This window comes from Rhipicephalus sanguineus, chromosome 4 (genome assembly GCF_013339695.2).
Source record: "Rhipicephalus sanguineus isolate Rsan-2018 chromosome 4, BIME_Rsan_1.4, whole genome shotgun sequence".
NCBI lineage: Eukaryota > Metazoa > Arthropoda > Arachnida > Ixodida > Ixodidae > Rhipicephalus > Rhipicephalus sanguineus.
The window spans coordinates 39,931,245-39,949,468 of NC_051179.1; the positions used below are offsets into that span (position 1 = coordinate 39,931,245).

General features: G+C 50.0%; 1 protein-coding gene across 1 annotated transcript in view; it reads right to left on the reverse strand.

Annotated features, from left to right (window-relative positions):
- LOC119389804 (protein O-mannosyl-transferase TMTC2) overlaps nt 1-18,224 on the reverse strand; it is a 395,851-nt gene that overhangs the window by 211,254 nt on the left and 166,373 nt on the right. The gene's annotated exons all lie outside the window — the stretch shown is intronic.

Consider the following 18,224-nt stretch of genomic DNA (forward strand, 5'->3'; position numbering starts at 1 on the left):
TTTGCACAAACGCTGACCCGACTAAAGACTTTCCTATTTTTCCTGCTCGGAAGATCTTTTTGCCCATCCACAACAAATTAGCGCCAATATCCATTATTGCCACATACGCAGAGACGACTTTCTAATACCAAACGCAGCAGTGAAGTTCAAATGCTGCTTTCGTCTTGCGCACCCCTTTCTTCCGAAAAGGCACGTGTCACTGAGGTCGCTTCTCTTTCTTCTTCTTTTTACTACTCGGACATATCTCGAACCTCCAACGTTTCTTCAATGAAACGGTTGTTGCATACACTTCAAAGCCCCCCTTCGAATATTTTCTTTCTTCCACTTTTCTCTCTTTCTCTCCTCGTTTCCAATAAGGAATCCTTTATATACGTTTAGAACTACGGAGCTGCGGAGATCGTTTCTTCCATACGTCCACCTCCTCTATTCCACCTTTCAAACATCTTTCTCCGCCGTTTCAGGCACTCGGAAAAATTCCCAGCAACCTCGACTTAAAGCCACGCCGCTCCGCTGCACTACCTGTGAGGAAGGCCGCACAAAAGGAGTTCTTCGTCGAAGATGACTTCGACGACGGTTCAACCGAACAGTTCTCACGGCCGCTGTCGTCGCCAAGCCCGCCTGCAAGGACACGACGACAACCGGACAACAAGCACCCAACAGAGAGAGAGAGAGTAAGAAGAAGAAGAGGAAAGACAGTGCGGAGGAGGAAAAGACGAAGATGAGCGCAAAGAAGGCAGGGAATATGCGAGCCCTACTACTACCCGCCCGCCACCGCGACAGCAGGAGGACAGAGACGTTGTGTGCCGCCGCGCCGCCGCCGATGCGGGGCCAGAAAAAGGCAGAAAGCCGGCACGCGCGTGCGCCGACGCAGCCGGCTGCTTCTTCTTCTTCCTCCTTTTTCACTCGCTGCTGCGCGCGAAGTCAACGAACAGGACTTCTCGGGACGAAAGAGAATCATTACACGCATTTCGCTTTCAAGCAGCGCCGGTCGAGGGAAACCGAGCGGGTTGACGAGCGGCGGCGGCGCCGCGCTGAGCGGAGCCAGCCGCCCGCCAGGTCGACCGGCCGTGGCTGGGCTCTGCGACCTGCGCTAAAGCAATTGGACCGGCGTCGCACCTTTCTGCACACAACAGCTGCGTCGCCAAGGCTACCGAGAGCGCTGCGTTGGCTGGAGGGAACGAAGCTCGTCGATGTAACGAAACGTTGTTTGCAGGCTGACCGATGGTACTACTCTCTTGCGCAACTTCCCTGCCACTGGATTTGCCACATCTACTTCTCCGGCCATGGGACATAAGTTGCCCGCCGATATGCGACACAATACGACACAGTGTCCTTCCGTGTTGAGTAATTCCTCGCTAACGTTAGCAGTAATTACTACAACAATACCACGCTGGTGTAATAAAAGGAAGATCGGTAACACTTCATTGTTTTTACAGCTATTCTTGTTATAAGTATACAAAAACGGAAAAGGAAAAAAAAGTTTATCCTTCTTCCAGCATATAAAGGCATCTGTAGAAAAAAGGTGCAAATGAGCGGACGGTCACTCCGTTCGGTCTCTGCAACCGTGTACACACACTGCGCGCGAGCGAGCGCGCTGCACGGCAAGGTGAGCCGACAGTGGAGAACCAAACCTACCGTCCCTGCTTGTCGCCGGTGGCGGCGGCGGCAGCTGCGCTCACCCCGGCAGTCGTCATCGTAAGATGACGCCACGAGCATCTCACGTGTCCGTCACGCAGCTGCAGACGGGTGGCGACGGCGGCTGGGAAGGCCTCCGACAAAGAAACTGGATACGGACTCGAACACCTCGGGCGACGACCAATTCCAGTCGCCGACACGCGAAGCACTAGACGAGACCATGACGCGTGCTATACTATGCAGAAAGACGCGAAAGTCAGATGTTTGTGCGCACAAATATACAAACACACATAGAAGCGTGACAGTTGGGCCAATGTGGTGTTGACATTTCTAGGATCAAGAACGGAGAATCGCATGTGAAAAACTATACCGACGAAACGAAAGAAGGGGCTCGTAGATCAAGGGCTCGTTTTCTTGTTTTATCGCTAACTAACACTCCTGCGCTGGCTAACATTCCCAGGTTTACGTGCACAGAAATACCAATAAAGTGGACGAGAGAACGACCGCAGGCGTACCTCAACTGGTAGACTATCGAGCGCGTTATCTGAGTTGTAGGTTCGGTCCATATACCAGCGGCAAGGCGTCTTTTCGTCGACTTCAATTTCTTTACATTTATATTATAATTAGTATACACTGCAGTTAAAAAGACTACAAACAACGTCACCTATACCTTCCTTGGCTTCATTTTCTGTTGGTCTCGTTACACCGACGAAAGGAACACATTCCTGTCAGTAACTGCGTCCCTTTCGTCGGTGTAGTTATTCATCGGCAACTCTCAGTTCTTCATCCTAGAAAGCTTGGTATGATCTATAGTTGATGGAGCAAGAACCGTACAGAACTTTTGCATCTTCATTTATACCTCGCTTTGAAAAGCCAGTGCATACCGAAAGTTTCAAAATGTAGACAGAGGTACAGTTCGAACTTTCTTTCACTATTGCATTTTCAGCAACTGCTATCAGGTTTCGAAGAAACCAGGACGTGCGAACTCCTCCACATTCCGAAACATGCAGACGCGCGAGCAAACAACCAACCTACAAGTGCTACGCTGGCGACACAGATGGCGCTGCATGTTCAGGAGCAGCAGCGCCGCCATACCAGTTCTTTAGGCCTACAGACGCCTTAGATAGACCATAGCAGCTACACATACTGATACCTGCACACACTGCGAAAAATTGTAAGCCGAGGCCGGTTCGGTGAAGTAGATGTAATAAACATGTCGGAGTCATGCATCTGGGAGGAGACTCCGATGTTTTCATCGATGTGTGTGCGTGTACGGTTGTGCTGGGCGACAGAGTGTGATGTACGCATTGCGTGTTGGTGTCGCGACCCATCCGTACTTGTACGCGCACGACTTTCCGAGTGACAAACAACCAAAGCGAGACGGCGGCACCAGCCGTAATACAGTGTTCGCAAGCAGTGCAGGGCGGTAGACGAACTATAGATAGTCTAAACGTAGAGGCTGCGTATAGATGCGCGGAGCAAGCCAAGGATGGAAGAGGGGGGAGATGGGGAAAGCAGGCTATAAATACCGGGCATCTAGAACAAGGGGGGCATCCTCCGTGAAACAATAGCGTGCGGGGGAGATTGGGCGGAAGGAACCATCACAAAGGAGGAGAGCGAGAAGTCAAAGATAGAAAGAAGAGAGACAGATCAGCGCAGAGCGTTTTTAGACAAGGACTGAACGCCCTGCCCGGGAACAAAGGAGCCCCACGCGGCGCCACAATAAAAGCGAAGTGAGAGAGGGATACCGAAAGAGAGGGAGCAAGGGAGCAGCGAACGTGAGACAGTGACAGCGAGAAGTGGGCCGACGAGAAATAAACTACAAAACGCGGGGAGATAAGAAGCAGGGAGTTGGACAAACAAGGTGTAGTCGAAGAAGCCAGACTAGGGTGCCGCTGCGGCAGCCAACGAACCGCACGAAGAGGGGCCGGAGAAAACGCGCGTTATTTACGATGCCAAAGAAGATCGTCAGCAGTACGTAATGGAGGGGCCGCTATGCGAAACACGCAACTCGTTGTCTGAAACGCTGTCTGTGCAGGTAGTCTGTCTGTATGTCTCTCTCCCTTTTCTCTTATGGGTGCAGCGTGCAGTTTGTGTCGCCCGTCTGTGTGTCGCTCAACCCCTCCCTCTCCCACCTCTGTCATGTGTGTAGTGTATGAAAAAAGGGGGGGGGGAGGCGTATGCGTTCCTATGTATATGTCTTTACTGCTAGGCGTTTTACTTTCGAAGCTGTGCAATAGACGTTCATACATCGCGAGCGATACACGTATGCGCATGCGCAGTTGTTCCCTCGACTGTATAAGCGCGGAACGGCGGAACAGTCGACCTAAAACGGTGGTGAGTCGTAAAAGACACTCCCCTTGAAACAAATAAACAAACCAACGAAAAACTCCATCGCAGCGCAGGCTTGAAAACACGGGAACGATGCAGTATTATGATGTAATGGAAGCACTCTTAAGACAACAACGAAAAGGGTGAGAGAGTGTGTGTTGCTAAGGAAACGGAGGGGAGAGAGAATAAAGCGGAGAGTGGGGTGTGAGAGGCGATAAAACCTCGGCTTCGACTGGCGAGAACAACGAAGGAAAAGCACAGAGAGAAGTCTGTACCCCGAATTACAAGCATATTAAATGCGAAAGCACCGAGACACGCACCACACAGAAGACGAAACTGTCGGAGACGATGGATACGAGGTACACAATGCGGAGAGAAGGTACACATGCCTGCACTGAGTGACAGATGAGATCGACCATCCTTTCCCACGAATACGAAGGCACCCTGAGAAACAAACATGCTGGAGAGGAGGCCGGCATTTGGAAGTCAGAAGCTGTGGCACTATATACTCCTTATATGGCAACATAACATAACATAACATAAACTAACATAACAATAACTAACATAACATAACATAACATACATAACATAACATAACATAACATAACATAACATAACATAACATAACGATAACATAACATAACATAGATAGCATAGATAGATAGATCGATATATAGATAGATCGATAGATAGATAGATAGATAGATAGATAGATAGATAGATAGATAGATAGATAGATAGTATAGATAGATAGATAGATAGATAGATAGATAGATAGATAGATAGATAGATCGATAGATAGATAGCTAGATAGATATAGATGATAGATAGATAGATAGATAGATATGCTCGTCCTGGCTTCAAAACACAATCAAATAAGAGTTTCCGCAGGCGCGCCCAAGCTACATTTTTCTTGTTTTAGTCGATGCTGCGTTGCTTAGTTGTGTTATACGGAAAAAAAATTAAGGCAATTTTTTAAAGAAAGAAAGAAAGAGAAGAAAGAAGAAAGAAAGAAAGAAAGAAAGAAAGAAGAAATAAAGAAAGAAAGAAAGAAAGAAAGAAAGAAAGAAAGAAAGAAAGAAAGAAAGTCAATGCAGGGGTACGAGGACAGCGAGGTGCACGTGTTTTAGGGCCCTTGTTAATGACTGACTATACAATAGCCTATAAACGAAATGGAGGAGAGAGTCCGGGGGCCGGACTAGCGCCAGAACGGAGCCACTTTGAGAGCGCGCGTGCGTGTGTGTGCTAACGTGGGAAATACAGTCAAACACGTACACACAAGACACGAGGCTCGCTTTATGCGCTGCGCAGATGCTTTCAAGCGCCTGCGCTGCAGGTCCCGCGGAATTTTCAACTCCAATAAGGGCCAGAGCAAACACTGAGCGCCGAAAAAAGAAGCGCAAAATAATCAGCACCGCGAAAAAAGGAGCACCGCTGCTACCATGGGCCCTCAGCAAGGGACCGTAAACGAATGGAGGGATGGAGGGAACAAAAAAGAAATACCGAAATACTAGCGCATCGACGTTCTGTTTTTGCTTCATTCTGTACCTAGGTGAAGCGCTATTCATAAACCTTCTGTGTTTGTTCACTTTGCAGTATGAGAGCACCCACTGGCCCGTAGACTATAGCGCTTTCGTGGACATTTTGCGTGTTCTTCCTTTCTGCCGTTCACTTTCTTTCTTTTTGCTTTCTCATCTCGCCTCCATTCTGGCCTTTGCCTCGGACGGTCGATCCGGTCTTTCTCGGGCAAAGTTTTTAGGAGCGCTCATTTGCAGCTGCATACGGCACGCTCCTCTAATTACGGTACACTACATAGCGTGCGTCCCTCCTCGGATAATCATCATTTGCGTTGTTCAATCCCTCCCCCTCCCCCTTCCCCCCTCCCCTCCCCCTTCCTTTACTCGCACTCTTGCTTCTGGCCATGGCCATTCCCAGCTCTACATGACTTTGCTTATTTAACACGGTTGTCTTCCCCTCTCCGACGTTAGTGTGCGCACAAAATAATGACGCGCGAATGGGACGCGTAGAGCACAGTCGTTTTAGCGAGAAAAAGAAAGCTAGCTTCATTATGAAGTAAGTGTATAGGGCGTAACAAGGATACTGGACTTTCTTCTGACTCTCCTCCACCGGAACACTCCTCCCCAAACACGTATGCCTACCCTTAAGACACGCAGCGTTTCTATACCAAGCAGTCAATGAGCAGTGATCATGATAGCGGCATAGGAGACACCGTTAAAGGAAATGGCGTGCTTATTCGGACGGTGGCGTCATCAACTGAACTTAGCTCAAGCAACAGCCCCCCCGACTTGCATAATGTAAAGACGCCCGTCGTGTTAGCAGGCTGTGGTGCTGAGCTCAAAGAGCGCTGGTTCGGTTCCCCGCCTCGACGGCCGCTTTTTCATGGCGTATCTTTGTTGAAAGAAATAATAACTGTGTGGGTTTTATGTCCCAAATTCCCCATAAGAGAGCACCGTATTGGAGGGCTCGGGAAATTTCGACCACCACAGTTTCTTCAGCTATAAGTTTAGGCACACGGGCCTCCGGCATTTTGCGGCGAGGGAAAGGCGGCCGCCGAGGCCGGGATTCGATCCCGCGACGTGCGGGTCAGCAGTCGAACACCATATAACCACTAGACCACATCGGAGAATTTTTGTTGGAAGAAAGCATTGATTACATGCACATGCAACCCGAAATAATGTATTTGGAGCGTGTGGTTTCCTTGTTGATTATTCGTTTTTTTTTCTTTACCTATAAGCTTTATGCTTTTCTTTATATTTTTGTTTTTCAGTGAACTTCAGTTGTAAGTGTGGCTCTGTGTGTGTCTCTATCATCTCTTCGTTCTTGCGTTTTCGTTCAGTCTCGCCATTAAGATCATCGAAGTAGTATTTCTCCACGATGACGGATCACAGCGAATGGAGAAATCTGAGAACGCGTAAGCTCCCAACAACACTGCGTAATCGTGTGCCACAGCCTATAACGGATCTTCTCGGGAGCTAGGCGGCGAAAATCGGCTCTAGGTGCGCTTATATAGGGACAGAAAAAAATGGGCATAAAAATAAGAAATGCGGGAAGGGGGAGGGAGGGGGCGGGGGTGGAGGCAGCGTGTGGCTTGACTCGAAATAGAACTGCCGCCTGGCTGCGAGCTCATCTCGTTCGTCGGCCTGCGTGAGAGCAGCTTACGGTATTGCACGGTGCCGGGGCCTTCCGCGCAATAAAGAACTATACTTTGTCTCGCCAATTCTGTGCAGCGCTATGAAGACTACATCTCTCAGTAGTCAGCCAGTCAGTGAGAAGTTCGCGAACGAAAAATAAATATTGTGCTTCACATATATACAAAAATGACAGCTCTTCGTGTGATTAATGTTATATTAAGTTTCCTTCCTTTATGTCGCAAACTATTACGCATTTATTACGCGGAGGAGGTACGGGACTGGGAGCGATTTACTACCTGAATGGCTGGGAGATACAACGTTCAGCCGATCAGCACTCACCGTGAACCAGTACTCACGGCCAAGACTGCAGAGCGCGAGTTCGGTACGGGTCCTGCGCTGTGTGTGCTCTTCTATGCGCCGTACCGAAACTGCGCTCTGCAGTTTAGCATTGAATAGCATTCGCAGCACTGCACAGAATTGGTGAGACGGGAGGATAGAAAGGAGTATAGGTGCTGAGAGAAAAAAGGGACTGGCGGCGTGAGCCCCCTTTTGCCGCCGATCCCGGTTAACGGCTCCCGGTGAGCATCACCGCACCCCCTCCCCCTCCTCCCTATCCTCGTGCCGCGCAAGAGGAGAGGCTTCGAGCTCTTCGATCGGTGCCAATCTCGGGAGCGCCGTACACAGTGAGTGAACCAGAATACCAGAGTTAGGGTGTAGCCCTCTTTCGATAACGTCTCCCGGCAGCCTTAAGACAGAGACCCGGCCACATACAGACGTTGAGCGCTGCTGGTCTTCTAGGCCCGAGGCCTCCGCACGGGCGGGACTCAAGTGGGTAAGCGTTCGTAGCGGGAAGAAAGGAAGACCGCGGTGGCTGTCGATGTTTATGATGAGATTGCGCGCATTCAAACCCTGCACCACCTCATAGCAACCTGTATGTATCCCTAACTTGAGAGATATCTAATTAGCGCAAGAAGGACAAAGCATAGGAAACAGGTATGCATAGGAAACAAGTAGCCATATTTATGTATTACAAACTTGAGACATATCAATTAGCGCGAAAAGGACGAAGGACGTCCTGTGTGTGTTTCCTACTGCCTTGTCCTTCGTGCTTTTTGCGCTAATTGGATATGTCTCAAGACAGTTATCACAATGTTCCGCCAGGGGCTACACAGTGAGAATAAATAAGAAATAAACTAGAAACAAACGAAGTAGAAACGCTTGTTTGCATACAAAAAAAAAGTATAAAAGAACGCTACCGTTTCTTTCTTTCACCCTACAACGCGACTAACCTCAATTCGAAAGCCTGAATCACGAAATACAAAAGTAAGCAATCGCACGCGAGGGAGCAATAATAGGAAGGACTCCGCGAGAAAGACGAGAGGCAATGCGTCTTGGAAGCAGCAGCAGCAGCAGGCCCGAATGCGCGACGGAGGCTACAGGCACGTGGCTGGAAACAAAGCAACAAGGCGTACAGTACACGGACTACGGTAGTATTACGTTAAAACGACGGCAAACTGAAGGCAGTCGGCCCAGGAGACCGCCCGCGGCTATCGGCGTTCGCGAAGCCGACGTGTACGCTCTACAGCTAAGTTGGCAAAGCTTTCTTTTCTCTCCCTCTCTCTCTCGCTGCCGTTGTTCCGCGCACAAACCACCGCGCAATTGAAGGCGGTTGACAGAGATTCGCTAGGGAGGGCCTCGGGGCAACTCGAAGGTTTTCAATCTATGTCTCTTTATGCGAATTTAGTTGCCTTTCTTTTATTCGCTTCCTCTCCAGAGCGAAGACGTGCGGCCGCAGACGTCTATATACGCCCCCGAGGTAGGGAAGAAAACCTTTTAGACGTCCCTCGGGGCAACAGAGCGACGGGAGAAGAGCGGTGGGACGTTCCGGCACGAACCGAGAAAAGAGGATTTAAGGAGGCGAGCACGGGAAAGCTCGATGAGATAAGGAAAATGGGCTTCAGGTTATTCAGAGTGCTTTTTGCATGGGTGTTTGTATTAAAGTGCGTAGCACGATTGATTGATTGATTGATTGATTGATTGATTGATTGATTGATTTATTGATTGATTGATTGATTGATTGCGCTATCGAGATAATAATAATATTAATTGTTGGGGTTGACATTCCAAAACCACGACATGATTACGAGAAACGCCGTAAGTGGAGGACTCCGGAAATTTCGATCACCTGGGTTCTTTAACGTGGCCTAAATCTAAGCACACGGGCCTCAAGCATTTTGCCACCATCGAAATGTGGCCGGGATTCGATCTCGCTACCTCCTGGTTAGCAGTCAAGCAACATAACCACTACACCACCGCGGCGGGTGAGAGCTATCGAAATGCATAAGGTTGAACTAGTATGCTATTACGTGCATACGCCGACACATTGGAATGAGTGAGTGAGTGAGTGAGTGAGTGAGTGAGTGAGTGAGTGAGTGAGTGAGTGAGTGAGTGAGTGAGTGAGTGAGTGAGGAGTGAGTGGTGAGTGAGTGAGTGAGTGAGTGAGTGAGTGAGTGAGTGAGTGAGTGAGTGAGTGAGTGAGTGAGTGAGTGAGTGAGTGAGTGAGTGAGTGAGTGAGTGAGTGTTTAGTGAGTGAGTGAGTGAGTAGCGAGCGAGCGAGCGAGCGAGCGGAAGAAAAAGTCAACCAACGATTGCATAGCAAACATGCAACTGCGAAGGTTCCTAGCGATAACAGAACAGAGGAGTTCGTTAATATTCGATGTTTTATGAAGGCGACCTTCGGTGGGCACCAAGAATGGGCACGATCACCTGAAGGCCGTTTACCATCGCGCGCGCTCAGATTTTGCATTCACGACGACGCTGCGTACTTATTTCGTCGAGGACGAAAACGAAAAGCAACGAACAAAGAGAGGAACTAGGACACACCTGGCACGCGGACACGACGCAAGTCGTGTGAAAGCAGCAAAACTTGCGCTTGCGTGCCCATGAAACACGACCGTAAGTACAAACAACGCTCCGGTCATACAAGAAGGATACAAAAGCACGCGGACCACCAAACGAGAAAAGCATGCTCTATGCAATTTCGTCGGGAGCCGTTCTCTTGACGACGAGAACTCCGGCGACGCTCGCACGCGAAACGGGCATTTCCGAAGTCCTTTTTCACACACAAGCCGCGGAAACCCGTCTCCGGCGCATTTTCCTCACGATCCCCGTGTGATCACGTGACTGCTTACTTTCACTCCGTCTTATATCCTCTCTCCTCTTTGGTCCTGCTTCTTACATAGTTCCTCCTTGTTTCTTCATTTTTTTTTCTGCATTATTGCTTCATACCATGCTGCATCCGCGAACGAGGCGGGAATATGAAATTCCGCTCGCCAGATTCGATGGTTCCGCACATGGTAGGTCATTGACGTTACTCCACAGCAGCCTATATAGATGATTTTACGAATGCGGTCCGTCCCGCTATCTTGGGCTTTTAGTAATGCCATTTCGTATGTGTACCAATGAAATGCACTTACTACAGAGTACATCGAGACCCACGCAAAAGGTTGCAAAATGCGTTCGGAGTTTCATGACCTTGTCAACTTGAGTCTAATTGAGTATGAACACAAGTTCCAGTTCACCTGCTAGATTAGGTATTTTAGGAAGGCCAAAGCTCTGCGTTCGCGTTAAATGCCCTACGCACTTTAAGACGCCTCGCACTGCGATTGACTCCTCGCGACCTTTCTGAGACTTGGATGATTCGCAAATGCGGCTCCATAACAACACCTCCTAAAACATAAGCGAGGACAAATGCCAAGTATGCGAATATAGGCCATGGAAGACGATGACTTAAGAGTCCGTGTAACAGTAGCGATCTCCTTGGAGAACATCACTCGTTGCTAGCTGTATCGTAAGCAGTAAGCTCTGGGCTTTGCGTTTGTGTACAGGGGCGTAGCCAGAATTTTTTTCGGGGGGGGGGGGGGGTTCAACCATACTTTGTGTATGTTCGTGCGTGCGTTTGTATGTGTGCGTGTATATATACGCAAGCAAAACTGAAAAATTTCGGGGGGTTTGAACCCCCCCAACCCCCCCCCCCCCCGGCTACGCCCCTGTTTGTGTACTAACGGTTGCGTCGACAGAGTACAGTGTAAATGCGACACACACACACACACACACACACACACACCACACACACACACACACACACACACACACACACACACGCACACACACACACACACACACACACACACACACACAACACCTCGAGAAAAGCAGCTCCCATCACGTGGTCAAACAATCAAGCCTCTCCGGGTCGGCCAGCGCCGGCCATTCTGGTGCTAAATTGCAGAGCCGCCAACTTGACAAGTCTCTTTCTCACGTCGTCCTAACTTCGTGTGTACACCCCCCGGAACTGCAGAACAGCCTGGGCTGAGAAAAAGGGGAGCGAAGATGCGAAATGGAAGCGCTGGACAATTACGGGCAGCAGCGGCAGCGAACACACGCTTGTACTACACCGACTGCATATACGATACGGCCGGGCCTCGCAGCCTGAGGATGCGCGGTCACGTCTCGAAATGAAGGAAGTACGCGTACACAGCGAAGAAAGCGGAGAGAGAAATGAAAGAAAGAAAAAGAGAGAACCAACGCTGCTGGTAAGACGAGACAGCAGCCGAGGCCAGGCAAGCAGGTATACAGCCGAGTGCGGACCGGCGATTGTTTAGCACCCTCCACCACCACCACCACCACGTTTCTGGCCCGAGGATTACGTACGTGAGCCGGCAAATGGAGGCGAGTACGCGACACCCCTCCTCGCCCACCAGCTCTTTCGAGCGCGTAATTGCGGCCTCACGCGGAGATAACGTGTCAAGCGTTTCACGGTTTTGGAGCTGCTACTCGTATATACTCAAGCATGTGCGATCCAAGCAAGACAAAGCTACGGGGCAGCCGCTGGTTCAGAAGTACGCGAGAGCGTACACTGTGTGCTCCGTGAGCGTTTATAATAACGTGCGCTGCCGGAACGCCGAACGAAACGCAACCGACGCGTTGACGTGAAATGTCGTTAAGGCAGTTAGTGCGCGGCAGTTTGCATAAGTTATATCTTCGCGATTAGCTCCGTGCACCGTTCTCGTTGGACATTACAGTGTGAACGACTTGGTTTCCGTGCCGGTCGGAATGGCTTCCTCTAGCTTTATTCATGTGGTTGTGCCCCTCTTGGTAGTAATTGTTGTGACGCTGCTCCCTCCCCATTTCCTCTTTGTCCTTTGCATATGTTTGCATATCAAATAAAAAAAAGTCGTATCTCTTTCGTCGCCTTTTTTTTCCCTGCTGCTTCAAGTACCAAAAGGTCCGGTCACATTACGCCGCGGTAGGTCCGCGTCTACATGCATGGCAACGACGTACCGTCCCGGAAATCTATCTATCTATCTATCTATCTATCTATCTATCTATCTATCTATATATATATATCTATATATATATATATATATATATATATATATATATATATATATATATATATATATATATATATATATATATATATATATATATATATATGTATGTCTGTCTGTCTGTTCGCCTTTGATACGACGCCATGTAAGGTACGTGACAATGCTAGTGCATTGACAGAGAAGCTGCACACGCAAGCGCGCGTACACGTGAGGCGAGCGATATCGCGAATGTCGCTCGCCTCACGTTCCTAACTGTGCAAGTCAGAGTGCCAGATCGAGAATACCAAAAGAGACAGATTTAAGAACTCTACGCGATGGCCCAGCACGATCGCGAGAGAATTCCACTCTCCCTACCTGGACTTTCACTTTCCGTGATTCCTCCGCCTGCTCCTCCCTCACTCACTGACTCACTCTCGACCACTTAAGGGTGTACTACTACGAGAACGCGCACCTTAGCCTTTCGACCACTCGCTCCAACAGCTCCACCTGGAAAAGAGCTCCTCGACATCCAAGCCTGCGCGCCCCAACTCGCGCGTTTGCGATTCAGAGTAAGAGCGAGAGCGAAAGGAGGGAGGCCCGAAAGGGGGACACAAAACCTTCCGGTCTCCACCGTCACGCTCGGCTTGAGACAGAGCGAGCGCCGAATTAAAGGGTGGCCGAGCGACGGACGGAACGCGTTCGGCATTCCGCCCGGCCGGCGGACCAGCCATACGAGCGGCTCATCAAACAGCGGCGCGGAACCGTGTCAGCGGCGGGCGGCTGCGCACCACCACCCTTTGCCGATTCTCGGTTTCTCTCCCCGAGCGTGCTGTATACGCTTCTTCGCACGTCGTTTTCGTACGCACGCTCGACTAGCCCGTATCGTCCTGTGCGGTGGCCCGCTATAGGTTAACGCGCATCGGTCTCGCTCTGCGTGATTCCTTGCGTGAGTAGTACAGCGTCCACTCTTACTAGCATAGTAGAGAGAGTGGTTGTAAAACGTGAGTAGCGCTGAAACGAGAACGCGCGCTCGGTGCACGGTCCAGTCTCCCGCAGCGCGTGGCGGGAAGTCAGTGTAGGTTGACGTTAACGGTGGGGGCTTCTTCGCGTGTTTAGCGTGACTCCGCCACCCCCATCATCGATTGGATTGAGCCCCGTTCAAACCGTTCCGCGGAAGAAAGGGAGGAGGAATGGTGTGTAGGCTGAGGCAAGACGAATTGACGTTCGAAAGACGTTTCCTGAAACGCAAACGCCGCTTCTTGGAAGCGCGGCGTGCCTTGGGTCGGCTACATTTTGTTTGGCGCTGTTTCATAACCCGAATCAGTGAGTGGTTTTACGTGACGCACAGCAGAGGAACGAAAACGTGCGCGCGGGAAGAGGAAACAATTGCGTACACGTTGTACGGTGCCCGGAACTAGTAGACTGACGTTAACGATTCACGTTTCGCGTGATTCGCCAGGCCTCCATCCCGGTCAGTAAGACCGAAACAATAAAACAGAAGTGGGACGCGCAAGCTCGGTTTCCTGTTTACGGTGGGCGGTGTTGAGAGCGGCCGGCTTGATCAATAGTATTTGTTACTGGCATGACCTGCATTACGAGTAGTAACGAGTCAACGACACTGCTGGATGAAATACACTTGGATTACAGAGACGGCTGTTGGGGCATCCGTCGCCCCCCCGCCACCCCCCCCCTTCTTTTTACGCCGAGTAGTGTAGGATTGGACGTGTTGGTACACCATGATTGTTGACACAGCTTATTAACAATCACGGTATACTAGAGGACACAGTATACCAACAATAATGGTATATCATGATTGTATCCGTGACACCGTATACCAACAATCATGGTATACCATGATTGTTGGTATACTGTGCCCTCTCTTCTGTCCCCTCGTGTCTTTTGCGCTGGTAAGAATTCCTAATATTTTTTATTGCTTTTCTTTGCGCCAAAAAGGCTGTATGAGAAAAAAAAAGTGAAAGAGATAAACATATAGGCTGATAAGAAGGAAATAGAGAGGAGGAGAGGCGGGAAAGAGAGAGATACAGAGACTGCTTCGACTTTTTTCGTAGGCGCAGCACAGCGCACGCACAGATGTTTCCCGAACTGTCGTCCACACCCGCCGCGCACTTCTCGCAATGACCGTAGAGACAGCGACCGCCGAAAGGACGGTCGCTGCCCGCCCAGAGTTCGCGAAGCACGTCGCCATGGCAACGCGGTCGTCATCGCGCCGCCCGCATCAGCAGAGCACATAGTAGACCCTATACGGAGCATGGAGGGAGTTGGGGGTGGCCCAGTGGAGATGCCTCCGTGACTGAACCATACCGGCATCGTGCCCCCGCATCGAACGGCACATACACACACACACAGCCGCCATTCCTGCAGATCCTGACCTGGGACGCCAGCGGTTCATTGAACGTCGTCGCAGGCCTCGGCGAACGTCACGAGCAACAGATCTTCCCTCCCAGCTGCACGCTTTCTCTTGCTCCCTCTTCGCGATGCGCCGCTACGCGAGCCAACGCCGGCGTCTCTGTGGGCCGCATTAAATCGTTCCAATTCCGTGCAGCGCGCCAGAGCCTGCAGTGATCGCTCGCGGTATATCGAAACTCTATAGGAGGAGGGCGACGTTATTCCGTCGTCAGAAGTTTGGCAAATGTCTGTTTAACGAAAGTGTTCAACGCCTGTTTCCTATTACGGTCAAGTCATTACCAATTGCTGTTGACGTCCTGTCCATGACTGTACACAATATCCCTTCCAATCTCTCTCACGGGTCTCTTTCTTACCCTCTTGAATTTTAGGGATTTATAATACTAAAGTAAAGCTTCACGCATGTTATAACCCGTGCCGAGATATAAAGTAATGACACAAGCGAATGCTGGCGATAAGAGAGGAGGAAAGAGGGCTGAGAGAGGGAGAGAGAGAACCATGCGGCGTCGCGCACACTTCCGTTTTCTAGATTGAAACACCACAACATTATTGTAGGCATACGCCCGCGGCGTTTCTTTCACAAACGAACGAAGCTTATCGCCAAACAATTCTTTCTTTTTTTTTTTTTCCGCTTCGCCGTACAACTGCCGGCGTTGCAACAAGGCCCGCGCACTTCCGGCGCCACCGTTTCCCTCAGCCGGCCGGAGGTGGTCAGCAGCAGCCGACAGTCAATGTTTGCACAGCGTTTTCCCTGATGCTGCTGGACCGCGCGAATCGAGACAATTTCGTTCGGCCGGGCTCGGTTAGACCGGAGGGATTCAATGCGGGCTAGTTCAGTGCATACAGCGGTGTATACAAAAGAAAAAAAAAAGAAAGAAAATCCGAAAACGAACTAAAAACGAGAACACGCAGAGGGTTCAACGACCGAGGTAAAGCGGTATAACGAAAGGGTTTGATAAGTACGTCACAATCGGAAAAAAACAACAAAAAAACAGGAGCCCTTGTCCTATCGGGAGAATGGGTCCATGCGAAGCTTGCCGTGCGTTTGCCTCACCTACACTACTTTTCTTTCTTCCCTTCTTCCTTTCTTCCCATCGCATCGCGCAATGCTCCCTCCTAACTGTTTCCTATACCTCCATGCCGGGAATTGGCCTTCATCCACGTCCTTAGCAGAGCAACGCTTGCGTTGCTACACGCAACAATGAAATGTGGCAACGCGAAATGACGGGTCTCCTCGATAAAAGATCAGATTGCCGTATCAGAAACAGCTGATCTCTGACAAGCCCACGATCGAGAGAGTTTCAGTTATCGGAAAACGGCGCGTACAAAAACTCGTGTGACCGGCTCACCTTCGGGGGGCGCATTTCTGTACACTCGCCGATGCCGGATATTCCGCGTACGACGCCGCCACTTAAATTGCGAGTTATAGAAGCTTCGCTCAAAGAGAAAGCCTAAAGTGCCCTATTATAAACGTACACGTATAACTTCACCCGAATGTCTGCAGGGTATACAGAAGAAAAAAAAAAATACCGCGCCCACGGGAAATGCGCTTTTCTTTCTTTCTTATTTGTTCTTCCGAGGCTTAGGGTAACGGGCATAGATTGATTCGCGAAGGAGCTGCGGAATTTGGGAAAAAGAATATCTTCTTCCGGGAATGAAACCGAAAACAACAAAAAAGAGTGAATAGGATGAAACTGGGATAGATAGGCTCGCGAGGGGGGCAAGTGTAGGAATCACGGAAGGAAAGAAGAGGAAGACTGAAGCGCTATATGGCTGTGGGCGTCGAATAACGGCAACAATAATGCGCCACCAAAAGCGGCTCGGAGCACGCGCCGGGCACGCGCGCCTCGCGACAGCCGCGCGCACATATATATAGCTGCGGCGCGTATTATAGAGGCAGCCTGGTCTCTCGCGCAGTCGAAAGACGAGAGCGCTTATGAATTATGCATAGCGCCATCGATTCGCCGCTGAGAATCAACCCCGGCCCTCGCGGTGTCTGTCTACCGGAGGGGGTATATATGCCATGCCACCGCCGCGCCGAATGCGCAATGCTTTGTATAACGGAAGGAGGGAGGCATGAGGGAAACAATTCAAAAGAGAGAACGGCAAGAGGAGGAAGACGAGCGGCAAGACTTGCGCGCACGTACGAGCGGTGGGTATGAACCGCAGTTGAAAGGAACAGCGCCCATCTTCATGCAGAACCCCATAGCGCAAGCGGCGAGCCCCGGGTTTTTCGAGGTTAGCCCCCTTTTAAAGGAGATGGAGAAACGAAAGCCACTCCTCCTCGCGTGCTGCAGGGAGGTCGAACAGACTGCGGGCACTCGCCTTCCCGGTTGTATCCGAGATCCCATTCTGCAAATACACATCATGGAGTATGTATGTATGTATGTATGTTATGTATGTATGTATGTATGTATGTATGTATGTATGTATGTATGTATGTATGTATGTATGTATGTATGTATGTACAGGCAGGTCCGCCCTTAAAGGGAACACTTGCGTGCAGGGCATGTCGGGATTTCGCTCTCTTGCAAAGGCACAGTGGTTTAGATTTGCAAAAGGCTAATGGTGGTTGGCATTTCTGACTCCTTTTCACAGACTGGTTCCGTGCAAGAGCAACGTTTCCACATCAACTTGCCGTTAGGGGGCGAGCCATCTGAAAGGCGTTCATTCGAGGGTTCCCTCTAGCACCGAACCGTACTGCACACTCAGCGTCTAAAGCTTAGGGACCACGAGACACGACAAAGATCTCAATATTCCCGCTGCTGGCCAGGCAGCCTTGAATTTAGGTTTCCAGCCTGTCCTAAAACGCACTGACACAATGTACTGTGCAGTTCGACCGAATACAGTCACTGGGAAATTCAATGTTTTCTCAGACCTGGTGGCCTGAGACTTTTGACGCAGACTTCATGGGTGCCATATAAGCTTGTGTGTGCATACGGCAAGCCTTCAACATCTTCAATGCGCGCCACGCTGAGGCGCACGCAGCGCGGAATAAATCTGGAGTCTTCGCTTCGATTTTCTGGCTCTTTCTTTTCAACTCCCCCGCTCTCCTTACGTGCCGTGGAGTAAATCGCCGGGCTTCCCGTCTATGTCAGTCTGTCAGCGTCTGCGGCGGGCAATCGCACGAGTTCCTGTCCGCACAGAACACCCTGTTCGCTGAAATAAAAAAAAAACAAAGTTTAAGAAGCTTGGGACGAGGCCCATGGCTTCTGGGTTTCCACGCCTTTGGAAATATATATATATATATATAATATATATATATATATATATATATATATATATATATATATATATATATATATATTCG